This window comes from Emydura macquarii, unplaced genomic scaffold (genome assembly GCF_026122565.2).
Source record: "Emydura macquarii macquarii isolate MOO-44397 ecotype Brisbane River unplaced genomic scaffold, CSIRO-AGI_Emac_v2 contig_968, whole genome shotgun sequence".
Classification (NCBI taxonomy): domain Eukaryota; kingdom Metazoa; phylum Chordata; order Testudines; family Chelidae; genus Emydura; species Emydura macquarii.
In genome coordinates, this window is record NW_027131105.1 from 12,665,965 (window position 1) to 12,685,157 (window position 19,193).

The 19,193-nt window shown below is 39.7% G+C and overlaps 1 protein-coding gene across 3 annotated transcripts in view; it reads left to right on the top strand.

Annotated features, from left to right (window-relative positions):
* Nucleotides 1-576: 576 nt before the first annotated feature.
* The window catches only part of IP6K2 (inositol hexakisphosphate kinase 2), a 30,966-nt gene continuing 12,349 nt past the window's right edge, over nucleotides 577-19,193 (top strand). For 2 of the 3 annotated variants that reach the window (XM_067544248.1, XM_067544250.1), the window contains exon 1: nucleotides 577-667. The gene's annotated coding sequence lies outside the window, so the exon portion shown is untranslated. Of the gene's footprint in view, nucleotides 668-1,462; nucleotides 1,486-19,193 lie in introns of those variants that run through there. The other variant, XM_067544249.1, reaches the window with a different exon arrangement.

Genomic DNA, 19,193 nt, shown 5'->3' on the forward strand with positions numbered 1-19,193 from the left:
GCACCACACCTCACGGTTACGTTCAATGCGAGAGCTAGACGCAGAGTACGCGAGTGGGCAAACCAAAGGATGGCTGGCAGGCCACATTGCCCGCCTAAGGCCAAGGAGAACCAGGGCTTATGGGATCCCAGCAAGAAGAGCTGCTAGGGACCCAAACCCATGTGGGCACAAAGGCCCCGCTTTTGCAAGTGGAGTGCAGGGAAGGGGCCCGCCTGAACTACAGTCAGCCCCACAGGGGCAGCCTGGATGTAGCGGTGGGACAGCAAGGCCGTAGCTTCGCTCTAGCACGCGTCTCGAGGGAGAACAGCCCCGGGGCCACGTTGAGGCGCCTCAGGCAGGCGACGTCTCCCTGCTCTACGTGCCAGCAGCGCCCAGCTCAGCCGGCGCATCAAGCTCTTTTCTCTTCTCCCCGCCCCTCCCTTCCCTTGGCCTCAGTCACGTGGCACGCAATGGCCGGCCGCGAGTCGCGGCTGCCTTAGCAACAATGCCTCTTGCGACCACCCAATCAGCGGGCAGCTGCCTCCGCAGAGCCAATGGGGAGGCGGGGGCAGGGGCGGGGCCAGGCGGCAGTGAGGGGGGGCAGGGGGCTGCCCTGCTCGGCGCCGCCATTTTGATTTCTGAGAAACAAAGGAGGCGAAGCGGCTGGCCGCGGGGATATCATACTCAGGTAACCTGCCCCGCCCGCCTCCGGGCCGGCCCCCCCCCAAATCCCCTCTCGCGTCGGGCTCCTCCATCCCCTTCTGGCAGGTCCCCCCGTCCGCGGCTCCGCAGGCCTGAGCGGCCCCTGCCTGTCCCCACAGCGGTTCCTTTCCCGTAGCCCGGCCGGACCCAGGCACTGACGAGTTGCTCGGTAGCCTGGGTAAAGGGGGCCGGGCGGGGGAGGTCACACTCCTCCCACGGGGAGCCAGCTCCGGGCCAGGCTAGCTGACCTGACTGGATCCCCCCCGAGGCCGGGCTGGCTCTTGGGATCCGGCTCCGCAGAGCACGGCTGGGGGCCGTCCAGGTCCTGCCTCCGCGCGGGCGGCACGCGGAAATCCCCAGCATCCTCCTCCCGCCACCCCCAGAGGGCCTCGGGCGTTGTAGCGCGCTGGCCTCGCTGCCTGCTTCTGCCCCCAGTGCCCGCTCGCTGCCTTCCCCGGGGCACCTCTCGTGCGGCTGGCGTTGGTGCCGTGCCAGGCATGCACAGACGTACGGGGCTGCCTCGCCCTTGTGTTTGGCTGGTACACACACCGGGAAAAAGCCACTTCCACGTCCCTCATAAAGAGATGTCCGTGTGCCTCAGTTTCTTTGTGTGCGAACTGGCTTCGTGGTGCACCCGGTTCGAGTCACTGAATGCATTTCCTCCGGGGGGCTCGGGAGGAGTTTAGCACCGTTAGCAGCCGAGCAGATTCACTACGGAGAGATTCCTCTTCCGTCCCTTTCCTCCTCCCCCGAACAAGTGTTAGGAAATTTGGTGCCAGCCTCTGGATGTCATCAAATAGTGAGGTAGGCAGAACTTCTGAGGCAACAAAAGCAGAGTTTCAGTAAGGTGGCTTCATAGTTAGAGTAAACATGGACAGTTTCTCATTCCCTTTCATGTTACTTAGTCATTTGGAAACAGTATGCTTGCTTTATAAGATGGGGGAGGGGGGCACAGAGGACTCCTTTTTGTTTCGTTTCTTCAGTATAGTGGATACAAGTGAAATTAAGTATTTGTTCCAGAATCACTGAAAAATTACAGACATGAAAATAAGCTAACTACGTATCTTGTATAATGAAACACTTGTTGATTCATTAAATATTTGTTAAATCATCGTTCCAAAGTATTATACTGTATGCAGTAGAAATCATGTTCTACAAATGTTTTGTGAAAACATGGACTCATAAAATTGAGGGAGCAGATAATAACGTTCTCAGGCACAGGGACAAAAAGGCATCTTGGATCAAATGAGGTTTTGTAATTCTGTGGTTTGTAAAATTTGGTTTCTATTGGATTAATTTTGTAGCCAAAATAAACTCCTGTTGTAGTTATGTATCAAGCCATCCCGTTTTGGGCCTTGTCTTCACTAGAAGAAGGTGTGTTTTTAACATGTTAGCTAACAAGTGTTAAAATATACCTTTTTTACTAGTGTACTCAAAACTGAATCCCCATATATTGATGGGCTTTCTCCTTTTCCTTTGATATAGTAGCTAAATATATTGCACAGTTATTTCAAAATCAATATTTTAATAAATTAATTTATATTCTGGTCCTTTGAATATTCCAGAAAAGCTGGAAGGAGAACTTCTCTAATGAGGCAGTTTTTTGGGTGCCATTTTCTTGTGACAAACATTGAGCTTAAGAGGTCTACTTTATAGTGTTTGGTTCTGGAAATTGAAATTAATGTGTGCATAAAATATTTTTTAGTTTAGAAAGCTTTGGACATCATTTGATTGTGAAACTTGTGCAGTCTTATTCAGCAGGTGAAATTATGTAGTTACAAATCTACGGGAGAGCTGCTGCTAGGAATATGTGGGTGTTGTGCATGCTGAATTTGAAGCTTAGAAAGAAATTATGGAACTTATATGCATATAAAATGCATCTGTTTTTTGTTTCATATCACTGTTATAAGATGTACAAATAACTTTGTAAATGGGGTGAGAACTATTTATTTAAAATTGAAAATGTTGTAGTTTTTAAATCAAACTTGTACGCATAAGTTAGTTTTATGTATCTTGCTTTCTGTCAATATTTTTGGAAGTATTAAGCTTTGGAAACTGGTTAGGAATATATATATTACGGGTAACACAACCCTTCCAAGTTGCTGGAAAGTAGAACTTCAGATTTATCAGGCAATCACTTGCTAGAGGTCTATAATACTGGTAGTTAAAAACCCCTTCTGTCTCATGGGTGTAATTTGTAGAATCAAAAGGTCGAGAACTTAAAACATTTGATGTTAACAGTCTCTGAATTCCAGTGATGATTATACCTGGTGAAAATCTAAACAAAAGGAGCTCTCAATCATGCTTGTAGCTGTTTCCATCACTTCACACTGACTCAACAGATATTCTGAGCTTCAGAGTAACACACAGAATGACAATCCTAGAATCTTACTAGATAGATGGAGACCCTGAGCAGGGTCCCGGAGCAACATTCTAGGAAGAATCCCAGCAGCTGGGCGTGACACATTAGCTTCCCACCAGGGCCCTACACTTAGACCTTGCTGGTGTCCTCCTTTATTTTGTATCGTCTCTGCCAGTAAATGTAACTTGAAAAATGAAACAAAAATATTTGTCTGAGATTGCCTTGGTGTGTTGGCTGAAGGGGCATGGGCAGCAAATGTCAGAAATTTTACTGTTCCATGAATACATTGAAAGAAAATATGTATAGTCAGTTTAGACAAAAAACTAATTTAACTAGGACATAGGCATCCCACAGGGATTTCTTACCTAGAAGGGCAAGTTAAATAATAGTATTGGTTGTTTTTTACACACTTATGTTTAGGAACCAAAATATGTGTAGAAAACACTAATGACTTGGATAAGTAAGACAAGGCTTGTATAGAAAGGAGTGAATTGCATGTATTTATGGGAAACTAATACTAAACACCCAAATAACTTTTGAGTTATGGTGGTGATTTCATATAAGCAAGTAGGCCATTCATTCATTTAAACAGGCCAGTTTTCTCTAAGACCATGTTTTTGTTAGGATTTGTATGATGGTAGCATCTAGAGTGCACAGCTAAGATTGGGAGCCAAATTGCGTTAGATGCTGTTACATGTAACATAGGAAGAGACGATTTCTGTCTTGAAGAGTTAAATAACAGTGGTGGGAGAGGAAGTGGAGGCACAGTAAGTTGAAGTGGTTTGCCCAATGTCACAGACAGGTAGTGACAGAGCTAGGAGAATGGATATCACCATCTTGTGGCCTGTCCACTAGACCAGACTATCTCCCTTTTGTTACCATTGGTTCAGCTATACTTGTGGTAACAGTGGGAATATTAATATAGGATGCTCCAGATGCCCTCCCACAAGCATTTTAACCACTGTTTCATCTAACCCTGATAAGAACAGGTCTAGAATACACAGTGTCCAGAATCATGGCACCTTAGCTATATTAGAATTTCCACCACTGCTTACATCAATGGAGCTGACATGGTAGCTAGAATGGGCAATTTTAGGGGGGAAAAATCTTAGTGTAAACAAGGTCTGAAGATACAGTTTTTGTTTTACTTAGTTGTAGTTAATTGTAATTTGGTGCAATCTTTAACATTGACAAGATGTAAATTAGATATTTTCAGGATTTCAGTATAGGTCATGAGATATGATAGTGAAATGCATCATCTGCATTTGAGTTTTATTGCTTGCTCTCACATATAACTTGTTCTGTAGCTAAGAATATGCTCACAAAATTTGACGATCTGATCAAAAGGCTGGAGTATAACAAAATTTACATGGTAATTCTTATGAATGTATTTTTTTTTTTGCAGTGCTGTTAACAGGGCTGCCTTGGTAATTCAACTTTTTTCTTTAACTCTGAATTAGGAATACAGTTTAGGAGATTGGCATTACCTGTCATTCAGTTCATAATGTTATGGTAGGAGCAAAACAGTGTGTTTCAGAGCCAAGGTCAGTTGAGACTAATGAATATTGTGTTCCTGTTGATTATTTTGGCTAGAGTTTATCAGTATTTTTCCATTACATTTTATGAGTATGTGCTAAATCAATCTGACACAAACTGTCCTCTTTCCAGGTAAGGATCTGTGATTTGTGGTTGATGTGCAGAGATATAATGGAATAAAAATTCCACTGGTTTAGTTCATTCACTTGTCCATTGTTTCATTTGCTGATGCTTAGTTTGTCTCTATTGGCAAGAGGGTGTGATTGGTATCTAGGCAACCCAAGTCAGGCTGAGCATCTCTGCAGCCTGCTTGAAGAGATTAAAATTTTCCATTGCAGGGGAAGAGGATTTTTCCTTTGTACCTAAATTCCTTCATCTGGCTTGCTGTTTCTGTTCAAGGTTAATGTATTTCTGTAACTATGCAGGAACCATCTGTAAAATATACTATATACCCTTTAATTACAATAATTTTTCTGTGAAATATTTTAAGGTATGTTGAGATGTCATATTACAGATTTTGGTTAGAAATACCTCATCAGAAATTTTTGTCCTGGGATTTTCGTTACCAGAGGAAAAACACTTCATTTTTATTTGTTTAAGAATTGATCCCTCTGTCCTGTTACAAAAATACACATTACCAAGAGACAGCGTGATACATTTAACACCACTGGACAGGCATTGTAATGTGATATAGGAGCTAGGAACCACTGTTGTTTGCCAGACAGTGGTTTAAAATTCACTACACATCTTGAAAGCAGAAGAAAAGGTTTGCTAAAATTAAAACCCTATTAAATGCTTGTAGTCAGGTGCTGGCTGCTTGTCTCTGAGGGCATTGAACTGATGGCTTAACCACTAAAGCTGTTTTTTAACTTCCTGCTTCATGCAGCCGTGGCTTTTTGATGTCATGGATATGTCTAGTTTTGTTAAAAAGATTGGGGTGGATCACACTAATGTGATAACACTAAAGTCTTAGAATGGATGTGGGCAGTACTCTTACTTTTTAGATAGATGTAGATGGATTGTTATCCTATAAGTTTATTACATTTATCTTTATTAAATAAGTTAAAAGGCTTTAAGAACTGTAGCTTAAGATGCTTCAAAACTGCACAAGGTTGTAAAGCATGTTTGTTCATGTTGTTTACTTTTTTATTTAAAATAGTGCTATTCAGATCAGTAATGGCATCCAGAGCTGTGGTTATCTGCACAGGGGAAAGTTCATCCTTTCACAAAAATTAAACAGTTATTTTGTGCTTGTCTTGATTTCAAGATGGAAACATCAGGTCTGTTCAGTAGACTGTCACTGATTTTTCTTCCAGTCTATCAATTCCTTCATGTTGAGGATATAACACACAAAGTAGCTATTTTGGTTAAGGGATTCGTAACTGAGAAAGGACTGGGTGGGCATTTTTAAATTTTTTGTAAGACAGCAACACAAGATTTGCTGCTTGTAGTTTGGTAGATGGAAGAAGTAGATAAATTGTAATAGTGATTACATAGATTTTTAGGTAGCCTTTTAGCTAATTTGGAACCACTTAGTCTCTCCTCTCTGGCTTTCCTGCCTCTTCTTATCTCTCTTCCCGTTTGTCCAAAGTTCTGCTTCTTCTCATGCTGCTTATTGGCTTTGTGATTTGTCACTTCAAATACAAGTTCCTCGGCCTCAGAGCCTTACATCATCTTCCCCTCTCTGCTCTAACGTCCTCCTAGTTAACTTTCCAGTTCCTGTGCTCATCCCAGTTCTTTTACCGTAGGCCATGTCTACACTTAAAACTTAGGTCAACATAGATGTAGGTATGAAAAATCCACACCCCTGAATGCTGTAGCTTTGCTGACCTTAACCTCTTGTGCAAATGCAATTAAATCAACCAAAGAATGCTTCCATCAACCTAGCTACCAGCGCTTGGGTAGGTGGAGTTCCTACAGCAATGGAAAAACCATTCCATGTCTGTAGCGGTGTATGTACGCTAAGGGGTTATAATCTTTAGTGTAGATATGGCCTTTGTCTTGTCTTCATCTTTTTTGCATGCTTCCTGCTTTGAGCCTTCTACTGTGGTGCTCCCTGTAATGAATGGTCTTTCTGCCAGATACTTTTTTTTATCCTTTAAATCCTTCCTTAAAAGCTCCCTCTTTAAACAGTCCATTCTCATCATTAATGATCCCAGCATAAGTCTCTTCCCTGATCTTTTGTGTTTGGATTCTAAACTCATCAGAGAACATTTTTTGTCAAATACTGTGTTTGTTAACAATGCTGATTAAATAGATTTTAAGAACTTTTTAAAAATTGAGCTAAAGACTTTTCTTTTTCCTTTAACTTTTTCTTTTAGACGGCCCTTAGTCTCAATCTGAGGTCTCATTCTGAGATCCAACCCAATTTCTTGACTAATCTATATAATGATTAAAAACAGACTTTTAAAAAAATAAGCCACCGCCACCACCACCACTTCATTTACATTGCTAAAAATATCCCAGGATGTTTAAATTTTTAGCTTTACTAAGCCTTCTACTAACTAGAATTTGTCATTTTTGCTATGCCCAATTTTAGTCTGTTTTCGTTATGCATAGAGGGTCTTGACCAGAATACTTAAATAGCTATGCAGTAGTATGATGCAGAAAGCTTTTACAGTGTTTGAGGTTTGTCAGGAAGTGTGGGTGAATCTTTGTTTCATGCTCATTGAAAAAGAGCACTTTATTTTAGCAAGTGCTCCTGTTTTGTGTTTGGATCAGTTCTAAATGTACAGTAAATCTGTGCTGTACTTGAGATATTTAGACAGTATTATGGTCATAGACTTTCATTATGACATCAATCAAATTAATACAACTCCTGAGTACAAATGCTATTGCTGACAAACTGCATGCGTACTTGTTGTTTTATGTGTTTTGAGGCCTTGTCTATATGAGAAAGTTGCATCAGTTTAACATAATGTATGATTTTAAACTGATTTAATTAAATTGACATCAAAAGCTATATTCTTACTTTGGTTTAAACCAGGCTTAGGTCAGTTTAGTTTAAATGGGTTAGGAATCTGTTTAAGCTAAATTGAAATAAGGTACTTTAAAACCTAAACAAGTGTGTCTACACAGAGGTTTACACTGGATTAACATCATATCTTAAATTTAAAGTGATGCTCTTTTCTTGTGTACATAAGGTGTAGGACTCTAGCCTGTGAAGAAAGTAAAGTAACCAAACTAAGGGTAACCTATATTTTCTGATGCTGTTAGCATTAATAGATACTATTGTTGCTTTAGTTAAAAAGTAGGGTGCTTTTTAAACCAGTAGGTCCTGTTGCCTGATTCCTTGTTAAAAGTAACTTGTCAAAAGTAACTTACAACGGATTTTAAAAAAATTACACTTTACCAAAAAATGCCCCCCCTCCTCTGTTTTTTACCTCCTCTACTTTGAATCTTTTAGTGACGATTCTCATTTCACTAGATCTTCAGCCATAGTCTTCCAGGGTAGAAAAGGCCTAAATTTCTAAAATGTAAAACAAGCAAGAAAAAAAATCTCCAAACTTGGGGGGAAAATAAAGTAATAAAATAAACAAAAGATCAAACTAACCCTTGCAAGCCTTTATTACACATTATTGCATATTATCTTTATTACAAGAACCCAAAAAAGACACTGGCCTAGTTTTTCACCTTTAAAGTTATTGGGAGATTTGGTTTATTAAGCAAGTTGCCTTTTCCAAGATTTATGTTTATCCTACTAGCAGTGATCATTGGTACTTGGAACTCTGTTTTGAGAAAGCTGGTGGTGTAAATTTAAGGTCACTTGTATTGGGTTTATACTGTTTTATGTATGCGTTGTTTTTTTATTTTAGCCATATAGTTGCCAAGACAGCTACAGACTATTAACTATTTATCTTCTTGACATAGGCATTGGACTTTGTTTTGTAATCAAGCTGTTTGAAAGCATTAAAAAAGTAACTAAAAATGTTGAAAAGCTCTTAAGTTGTGCAGAGTTAGAAATAACTGTTCATATTGAGCGAAAAGGTTGGAGAACCCCGGATTTGGCATGAAATAACTTATTTCGCTACTACTTTGAGAAACCTGCTGACTTGTATGCTTTTGGATTGATAAATGTTTATGTATTAGAATATCAGTTCGCAGTAAATATGACTTTACACACAGTTGGAATGACTTGTTTACTTTGATAATGGACAGCTATCTTCTACTTAGATGTCATTTATATGTGCAATGGATTCCAGAGAGCAGATATTAGACCTGTCATCTTCCCTTTGCTGTGAATGTGATCTTGTAGACTTACAGACAGATAGACTGTGCCTGTTGGTTTCAGCTTGCACTTGCTAGATTGCTTACCTTGTTCTTGTTTCCATGCATGTAAAACTCTTCTTAAGAGAATATAGGGGGAATTAAAGCCAGGCAGAGCCAATAGAAATATAGTCATAGATCTTCTGAAAATACCTGTAATCTTGAATATGGAAAATATTTGATGTCTTCCAGACAACATCATTTCACTAATTTATTTGTCTGCATATGTGAGAGAATGTAATCCTGCTAATTAAAACAAATACCTACGGTGAAATCCTAGTCCCATTTAAATCAATGGGAGTTTTGCCATTTACTGATTAATTCTTCCGAGTTTCAAGGCTTGAGGAATATAATTTTCATTGATAGTATTCTCAGACTTTTCACCCAGTTCATATCTGGCCTGTGGTCTCAATTTAATGAGTTGGTATAAATCTGCCTTTTCTGTTCAGAGGGTGCATGGCAAAGCTACAAGAGATGATGCATTATTGCTAATTGCAGTTTTAGAATTGGACCAGAGGTGGGTCAGTTTCCATTTTGCACTCCCAAGTGGGAGCTAAGCAGAACCATACCAGTACGTTAGCTGTTTTGAATAAAACCTAATCTGAGTTATTGATCTGCTTTTATGCGATTTAATACATTGTGCAGGGGGTAACTAAATACATTGTTTTAAAAAATTGCAGTTCTTATTAGATCTGATTTGTGGTGGGAAACCTTATTAGTAGATGTTTAAAATGCCAGGAGGTCAATCTTGTGAAAAACGTGAATGCGGGAAAAGTACAAAAATTCTTTTGAGGATTATTGTTTCCAGAATTCATTATGACAGCGTTCTCCTTTCGAGGACTTTGTAGATGAATGTACAGTTTTATTGACAGTTTAAAAAACTTGAGAGCAATTTATCCGTTTTGCTTAAAAAAAATTTGAAGAGCCAACTGGTACTTTCTCAGAATATTGAGTGGAAGTGTAAATGAATGAATAAGTTAGAGAACTATGCATAATCTGCTCAGAAAGTTAAAATTAAAAGGTAAAATCATGTTCCCATTAAATACTCTGACCTGTAGCTGAAATCAGCATTTTTTTGTCAAAATGCCCTTATACATAAACACTAAAACTGCATTATCTAGGGAAAAATATCCATATTCTTGGTCCCATTGACTCCATAAATGTTTTACTGGGTGTTGCTGCCCCCCTGGCTGTAAACAGAGAAGTGGGCTGTCAGCAACCTCCTCACAGTGATTCTTCAGTTCTTGTTTGGGGGGGCTAATGGATTCTGCCAATGGCTATTTGCCTGCCAAGTCCTATTGGACCCTGAGATTGAGTAAAGTAGCATTAGCCACCTTTGCTTATAGTGCAGAATCATTGACTGCTGTTGTGATATACTTTTGTAAAAAGTGGCAACTCATATAGGCGTAATATTGATTTGGTCATCCTTCATCAGATGGGCTAATTATAACTTAAAATAGTTATTTTCAGGTGCATTTTGGAGTTCAGGGTTATGAGACCTGCCACTGTGGACCATCAAGTTGCTACTCAGGTGATTTCACATGGCTGTTTGAATCTTAGGACTTAGTTTACAGATTGGAATAGATGAACGTGACAATGATGGTTCTGGCATGTATGTTATTGATTGTATATGATGTCTTGGGGAAGCCAACCTCTCACTACAAAAGGATGAAAAGTGTCGAGTAAGTCAAATATAAAGCTTTGGGTATGAAATACATCTGAATAATACTGTAGAGAAGAAAAAAACAAGGCCACCTTGATATAATTTTATTGTAAAAGTTCATTGTTGAACAATATTTAATTTGAGAAAATTTTGTGGTTGTGACAGGTAAAGAATTAGGCCCTTACCTGCTTTAATATTTTACTTGAATCACAAATACAAGTGTTGTAGACAAGTGTTGTTTTTTCCAGTCAGATTGCACAGTATCACTAATTAAGAAATTTTGCTTAAGAGACTGACTCCCTTCTCTGTTTTGCCTTTGTTTATCCTTGATCTGATCTGTGGTTGGGAAAGATTTCATAAGAGATCGATCTCCTATCCCACTTCAGTGCACTGGCTGCTATGCATAATAAATGCAACTTCTGTTGACTCTGGTCAGCTATTTTCCTGTGCATTCAACTGTATTTCATAAGCTCTTAAGAGGAGCCTTGTTTCTTGAAATACTAGTGGCTTACTGTATTGATTTTGTAACCTTTGAAAGAAGTTCCTAACACACAGGTTCAGCTAACTGTTGAATTACTGTTGAATATGAATTTGCCCCATTGAAGTGTAGATGAAGATGTTACTTTTTAAAATAAGACCTTTGTTTAACTATAGTTGCTAGAACGTCTCACTTAGAAAGCTGGAAGATTCCTGAAGTGTGTTTGACAAACCAGAACTATAGTTTTTCTGTGTCAGCCGTGGAGAGGTTTATCAAAGTAAGGACGGTTGAAATTATTTTGTGCAAAAAATTCAAACCAATTTTCATTTCCCTTTATTTCTCTCTCATTTTTCACTTCTCTTCCCTTCCTCCTTTTTATTTAACTGGAAAAGCGTGTGTGTGGCAGTTGTTATAAAAAAAAACTATTTCCCCCTTTTTTTCTAGTAGGTGTGTGCTGAGTGCAGAGCAGGAGGGTAAAAAAAAGGGGAGGACAAGGGAAAGTGTGGGTGTGGGAGAGTTGAAAAATCAAACCAGAGCCTTTTGTTTCATTTAGAAATTTTTCATTTGAATAAAAAAAATTTCCACTTTTTTTGTCAAAAACTGTTTTTATAAAGTTTTTGAAAAATATTCAGCCAACTATAAATGCTATGAGCGCATTATCATGATGGTAGACTCTCACTGTGCACAGTAACAATTTAGAATGTGTGAAGTGTATGCTCAAAGGAGAGAATGTTGGTCACAGACTTGGCAGAAATTTCTGACTTAGTCAAATGAAGTTGCACCTTTGTGGACAACAATGGTGTGCTGCTGCCAAAAGAGCCTTTGATACGTTGTTGACTTGAAATTGAAATTAGGGCAGGAACAGATACCTAATGTACCCTCTAAATAATTTGCTGTTCTCATTAAAAATGTATGGATAGATAATAGTATTACACTAAGGTGACATACTTAGCGCTGGTTGTTGCCTTAAATGCATTTAATATAGTTTCTAAGGGGCATCCCTGGTACATACCAGTCATGAACCTTATGGATATCTCTTCGAAATGCATGCAGGCTCACTCTGCCATGATGCATCAGAAATAGTCATTAGAAGACTAGGAATCTGCATTTGGGAACCTTTATTTCAAATTGCAAGTAATTACAAAAATGAGACATGAAAATCTTTTCTTCAAATTGCCTTTGATGTGTATGTGACAAGTGGCTGCAGATGTATATTGCTCTTATTCATTACAACCCATTAGATTGTATGAAGTATGTGATGATGGATTTCGGTCACTCATCTGTCTATAATAAAAGAACACTTACGGTTTACATTAATTTATAAAAACTTAATTTAAACTGGGATTTTCAAAGGAGCCCAGGAGTTAGACCCCAAATCACATTGGAAGTCAGTAGGATTTGGGCACCTAATTACCTTTGAAAATCCTCTTCTAAATATAAAGTATTTATCTCCTTAAAATATGTGTTGAGACCCAGCTGTGGAAGAGCTAGAAAAATATTAGGATTAGGGGGCTGTGAACTGAATATGAGTAAGAGAAAACTCTTAGTCAAAACAATGTAGTTGTACAGAAGTTCATAAAAGATCTTCCCTTGGGGAAATGACTAATTAGTGTAATGAAGCTCTTGATACCAAAACATGTTTTACAGCCCTTAAGTTTGAATTCATGGTATAGCGCAGCAGGGACAGGTGTGTATTTTTTTGTCCGAAGGTGAAAAGTGCAGAGATCATTGGATATAGTGGTTTATCATGAGCATTAGATCCCATAGAATTTTATTTATTTTGACTTAGTGGACATGTTTCTATAACTGTATTTATTCACAAAGTTTAGCAATTTGTATAATGTTAGCCAGGAGTGGTTTATAGTAGAATTAAAGACTCATTCAATGCTACATATTCAAAAATGGTAGCAAACAAGTTTTCATTTTTGTTGGGAATAAAACATGGAAAACAAATTAAAAGCTAATTTCAGAGAGAGTCTCCTTTGTTGAGATCACTGCTGCTCATCCTGGAGACTTCCAATGGATCTGATTTCTAACTCTTATCTTATATTCTGTACTGAAACTGGCTCTAATAAGCCATTCATATACACCATTTGTTTCAATTCATAAGTCTCCTGCAGTAGTCAGCCATTTAAATCATACTTCTGCAAATAGTTTTCTAGTGGAGATGTATTTAAGTTAGGTAACTGTTTAATACTTTAACCAAACACTTCATTTCTTTGTCAAGAGCTTTGTAGTTATGTTCTGTATATGGTCTTGCCATCCAACATTAAAGACTGGATGTTGGAGCAGAAAGTTGTTCAGCTGAAAAGCACATTAAACTTAGATGTTCCATGGTGAGGAGAGCAGAAGAAGAGGTGGGGTGGGGACAGCACAGAATTTAGACCAGAGTTTGTCCCAAGAGCAGAGAGCACAGCAGGAGGGAAAGGTAAGAAATAAGCTCATCCAGGAATTTTTGCCGCAGCATGTGCCATAATCATGTTGCTAGGAACATGTGATGAAATCATTTTTAATTTTGCTTGGTTTTTTTTTTCTTTATCTGTTAATTCTGGGAACTGAACATGGACACCTTATAAGTAAAATAATTATTTTGTCTTCCTGTAGTTTAATGAAATCCATCTTGTTTCCCCGTCTGGTGTCATCCTCTCCATTAGAGCCTGGGCCTTTGGAGCTCACTTCACTCCTGGGTCTGTAACAGTCTGAGTTTGTTAGCCTAGGTACAGTATGAGATCTATCTTATCATCATGGCTCATGGAAAAAATGGGTATGGGGTAGGTCTTGGTGTGGGACTCTGGGGATTCTGCAAGGGGTCAGTTAATTCATCATTATATTATCACTGAGTATTTGAATCTGGGGGAAGAATAGATAGGTGTGCTTGTTTAAATATATTCTTTAAAAATTGACAGGAGCATGTAGATCATTAGATGGGTCGTCTTTATTATGCATTGTATAAATATAAATACATCAGAGGTTCTGGAGACATCACACCCATTTTGAGTTTTGTTCTTGTGCTCTCCTGGAATTCTCCCTAGTATTACACCTTTGCAATTCATAATTGTCTGTACTTATTATTTGTATATGTCATTAAATATTTTGCCTCTATTTTCACTGTTATGCATATGGCTATGCATTAGGCACCACAACTGGTGGATCCTTCATCTTCTCCCCTAAAACTTGTCTGATGGTGATTGCTGCTGGCTTTTCCTCACTGTGTTACTGCTTTTGGAAAAAATGTTTTGGGAAAACAAAACCTGCTGTTTGTCTCTAAATTGTGATAGTGTATTCTAAAGGTCGGTTGCTGTTTGTTCCTCCTGAGAAAATAAAATCGTCCTACTATCTCCAAGCTCTCGGGGCTCTTAAAAGAGCTGAAACACCATGGGGAACAAAGTAGCATGCTGTCAAGTTGGCAGAGCCATTTAAAATTGATGGGAAACCAGAGAAATAAAGGTCTCAACTTGTATTATTATTTGTCATGGAAAATTTGTTCTGCATTGGAATGCAGTTGTGGCCACAAGAAGGACCTCAGGGTCCATTTTGTTGAGTGACCATAATGCTGCTAGTTTAAAAACTATTTTGGGGAAATGTAGCTAGATTGTCCTCAGATTCATGGTAACAAGGAAGAAGTTCCTGTGCCTGTCTTAGTTCAGGAATTTTTATTCTTTTGTTTCTTGAATAATGTTTGTCTATACCTAATCATATAGAATTTTAGCCCTTTGTATCATATTTTCAAAAGATTAAAGACTTGCTAGTACCTTTTTTGTCAAGTATGACAAAGAACACTATTGGGTTTTTTTCATATATATTGGGTGGTATTTTTAGGAACTAGTTCCAAAAATAGATTAAAATGGGTCCATTTCCAGCAAAAAGTTCAGGCAGCTTAGAATAGGTGACCCTCGAGTCTTCACTTACTATGGCAGTTATATTCTTGAAAAATAAATTAGTTTTTCCAGGTATTATATAACTCAAGAGCTGAATGGATTAGATGTACATTCTTGTCTGACCAGGAAAAACTTTGTAACCTCTTTAACTTGACTTTGTTTCACTTTAGGGGAAAAAATAGATTAAGCGAAGTATAGAACTCAAGCATTTCTCTTTGGTATTTTGTGTGTGTGTAGGAAACAAGATGTCAGTGATTTACATCAGTGTTTCTCAACATTTTAAGTAGCAAGTACCCCCTAACTTCTGAAAATTTTAATAAGTACTCCAGCACTCAGTTTTCTACTGAGAAATAGTCTTTTTCCCATTTACCACTGGACAACTGTATTTCTTGTAAAGCAGGAGAGTTCTGAGTCCTGCAATGCTGTGTGGCTGTGGCAGATCACAAAACCCCCTGCTGTTTCTCCCCTCCTTCCTCCTACACTATGGCCTGCTGGCGTGGTCATGTGGTGTTCTCACACAGGCCGGAACTTGTGAGGTATGAGCAGGCACTAGCGGCCCACCAGAGTGGATAGCAGCGCTCCCCATGGCCGTCCCTAGAGGGGTGCGGGCCTGGGACAGATCACACTGTGTGGGTCCCTCTTAAGATTTTTATACTGGTAAATTCTGGGGCTGTCATAGTTGTCAATTTCACTGCTCAGCTAGAACAGTGAAATTGACAAGTAAACCTGGGGGTTCTGGACTGGGCAAGTCTGCCTGGCTTTCTGGGCACCAGGCTTTGAGCCGGGGAGAGGAGTTGCCACCTGGGCAAGTTGGAGGCAGCTGCCGCCTGGCTGCCAGCCCGGTAGGTGGGCGACTGCCACCCAGTCCGAGCTGGGACGAAGGAGGCTTCCGTGGAGGCTGGGACCGAGGGATGTGAGCAGGCAGTAGGGCGTGGGAGGCTGTCCCTCAGCTCAGAGCCGGGGAACAGGTGGCGGCCACCCAACTGCGAGCCCAGCTCGTGAGGCTCAGGAGGCTGCTGCCAGGCTTCCACCTGGGAGCTGGGACTGGGCGGGACGCGAGTGGCTTCCACCCAGTTTCCCAAAAAGCCAGTGGCTGCCACGCAAGCCAGCAGCTGCTGCCTACCTCCCAGCTGGGACTGGGTGGGAAGCGGGTATCTGTTGCCTGGCTTACCCAGAAGTCCGCGGCTACCGCCACCCGCCTCCCTTCACTGCGTTTTTTTGCTGCGTACTCCCTGCTTGTATCTCGCGTATCCCCGGGGGTACGCGTACCACAGGTTGAGAAACTATGATTTACACCAACCTGGATACTCGTATTCTCAATATCTTAAAAGACTACTTGGTGAGGGGATGGGTAAATTCCAGGCAGCAGCAGCCTTTACTGTTACACACATTAGTGAAATTGCTTTTTTTGATAGGTTTGTGTTTCATAACCTCACAAACTGAATTAATATGCTAGAGTTATACAGATTACTTTAGGGAATTTTTAAAAACTATTTGGGGCATATCTCCAGGGGAGGGCCAGGGAAAGTACACACCTGTTTAAATTAAAATAGAACTGAGTAAGGGAAGACTGGAATTGTGATGTTTCTGGAGAAGAGTAGCACAGCAAATGTTACAACATCAGATGTATCTTATGAGTGATTGTATATACTTGTGTCCAGCATTATGTACTATGATTGATATCTATATCCTGTAACTCCAAGGAAGCAGTAGTATTTACAGTTGCATTCAAAGTCCTGGCATTCTTGCCAGTCATGCTAGTGAGGATGGATAGATGCAGCTGTCCTATTACCCACATAGACTTTTGTTTTATCAAAACTTGTTAGTGGCAACTGCTTTGAATGGTATGTGATTTATGGTTTTACCTGTTTAAAATGTTTTGATTCTGACACAGGGCTACTGCAAATCTGCTGCTGGATCAGGCTGTATGTGAAGGGGTGATCAAATACACTTCAATTTAGAAATGGGGGAAGGTGTTCATAGAAAACAGTGACATTCTAAAGGGTAATTTTGCTGCCTCGAGTAGAAAAAAGGTGTACCCCTTTAACTGTCAATCTTGTCTTTAAAATACCTTTGTACCTGATGTACTTATTTGGTCCCCATTACCATAGTATCTGAGAGCCTCATGATCTTATGTATTTATCATCACAGCACCCTTGTGTGGCAGGGAAGTGCAGTTATCCACATTTTACAGATAGGGAACTGAGGCCGGAAAGGCTGTGACTTTCTGAAGGACACAAAGTCTATGGCAGAGTAGGGATTTGAATCCAGATTTTCAAAGTCCTAGGCTAGTGCCTAACCACTGGACCATCCTTCCTCCTTTCAGTGACTTAAAGAAGAGAAAGTTCATACAATTTAAACTTTGAATTATCATCTTTAATATAAATAATTGGAACAGAAGCTTTCTTGCTTTAATTTCTGAAATTGATATATGGATACTTTCCACCCAGTGAACATCTATCTGTACAGTCTTATGTGAAGTAAGAATCCAAGAGCAGCTTTCTCCTGTTAAAGCTCTAATATTAAAGATAATCAGAATTCGTTTTTAGCCAATTGCCTCCCTGGCAGTTAGTCCATTAGGTTGACTATTTGGTTAGTTCTTTTAGTTTGGGAGAGGGTGTTTAAAATAGTTGTGAAGAAATCCTGTGAGTAAGTTTACATATAGCTTAGGCCTGGATTTTCGTTGTTTATTTAAGAAGTGTATAAAGGCTCAAGAAGAGCTGTCATCAAACTCTTCCAGATAAAATGGGCTTATCTGTTTTTTTATCTTCCAGAGCTGTGTAATTGTTGTAGTTGCCAGTCATGCAACAAAGGTAACTCTGGCAAAGCAATTGTGTTAAGTCAGTGCTGTTATTTCATTACAAGGAGGCAGTCTTCTTTTATTGAGGTAGCAAAAGTCCCCTGGATCTTCCAAATATGGGGGGAAATTATTTTAACCTCTTTTTGGATTTGTCTCTGTCTCCAGGCAGGTATAAAGTATATAATGGACTAACTGGAAGACAGGGTAGCTCTTCAGCTTTTCTGCTGAACGGATTTTGTTCTAATGAATTTGTTCTATTGATGCTGTAGTGTCAGTTAGTAGATGTAGAGCAAGCAAACCTGCAGTGATTAGTCATTTTATCAAAACTGAATCCAGAGTAATATGCTTTGGGTGGTCATATGGTCATGGTGAATGCTTGTAAGAATAAAATCAGTGCATTTAAATGTAGTCTCCACTTAGCAGAAATAAGGTCCTCTTGAGTTTCTTCAGATTACAGAGATTCCATGTGTGTACATGTTTTCCTTCAGGTCTTTACAATTGACTGTCCAGGAGTCTTAATATCTTAATAATGACATTCAATGATTTGTTGAGTTACTTTTTAATAAAAACTATATAAAAGCAGAGCTTATATCCAATTCCTTCAAGTTAAATCCCGCTGACTTTCCCATTTTGAAATGCGTGGTATAAATAAGGAAATATCCTTTAATGCATCCTCTGTTTATCTTTGTCTCTTTTGCTGACACATCTCATTACTAAAAGATGTTGCTAGAAAGGCACTCCAAAGCCTAGCTGAGACAGAGAGAAAGCTACTAGGAACCAGGAACTTCTCTGAGTCAGTTCCATCACATTGACTCACAGTGGCTATGTCTACACTACAAAACTTACAGCGCCACGGCTGTATCGCTGTAGCTGTGCTGCAGTAAGGTCTTCCCTGTTGCTGCTCTGTGCCAAGGAGGGGGGGGGGGGAAGAGCTCTCTCACCGGCATATTTAAATCACCCCCAACAAGTGACGGTAGCTATGTCAGTGGGAGAGCATCTTCCACTGACATAATGCTGCCCACACAAAGCGCTTTTGTTGATGAAACTTTTGTCGGTCACTGGTGGTTTTTTTTCACACCCCTGATGGACAAAAGTTTTACCAACAAACTGCTAGTTAGACAAAGCCTCTGTCACTGAGTTTGTGAAAGTCATTTAACCAAACTGTTCTTTCTGCACTGCTTACCTAAAGAGTACTGAGAATTAATTTATATTCACACGGTACATCTGGGGGGACAGAATTGCAGAAGTATCTAACCCTCTCACTGAGTGAATTCATTATAGTGTTAGGCAATCAGTCTAAATGTATCCTTGGGTGGTGAGGAAGTGGAACCAGGATTTCTTACCTCAAAATCTGTACTTGAGAATAAAGCCAAGTTCCAAACTGAATTTTGTTATCTAAGGGCTTATCTGCATAGTGAAGTGTACCAGCATAATTACACTGCTATAATTATTCTGGCATAACTCACTATGTGGAAACCCTTATTCTGGGAGAATGAGTGTCTTTTTTTACCTTAGTTTATACTGCTTCA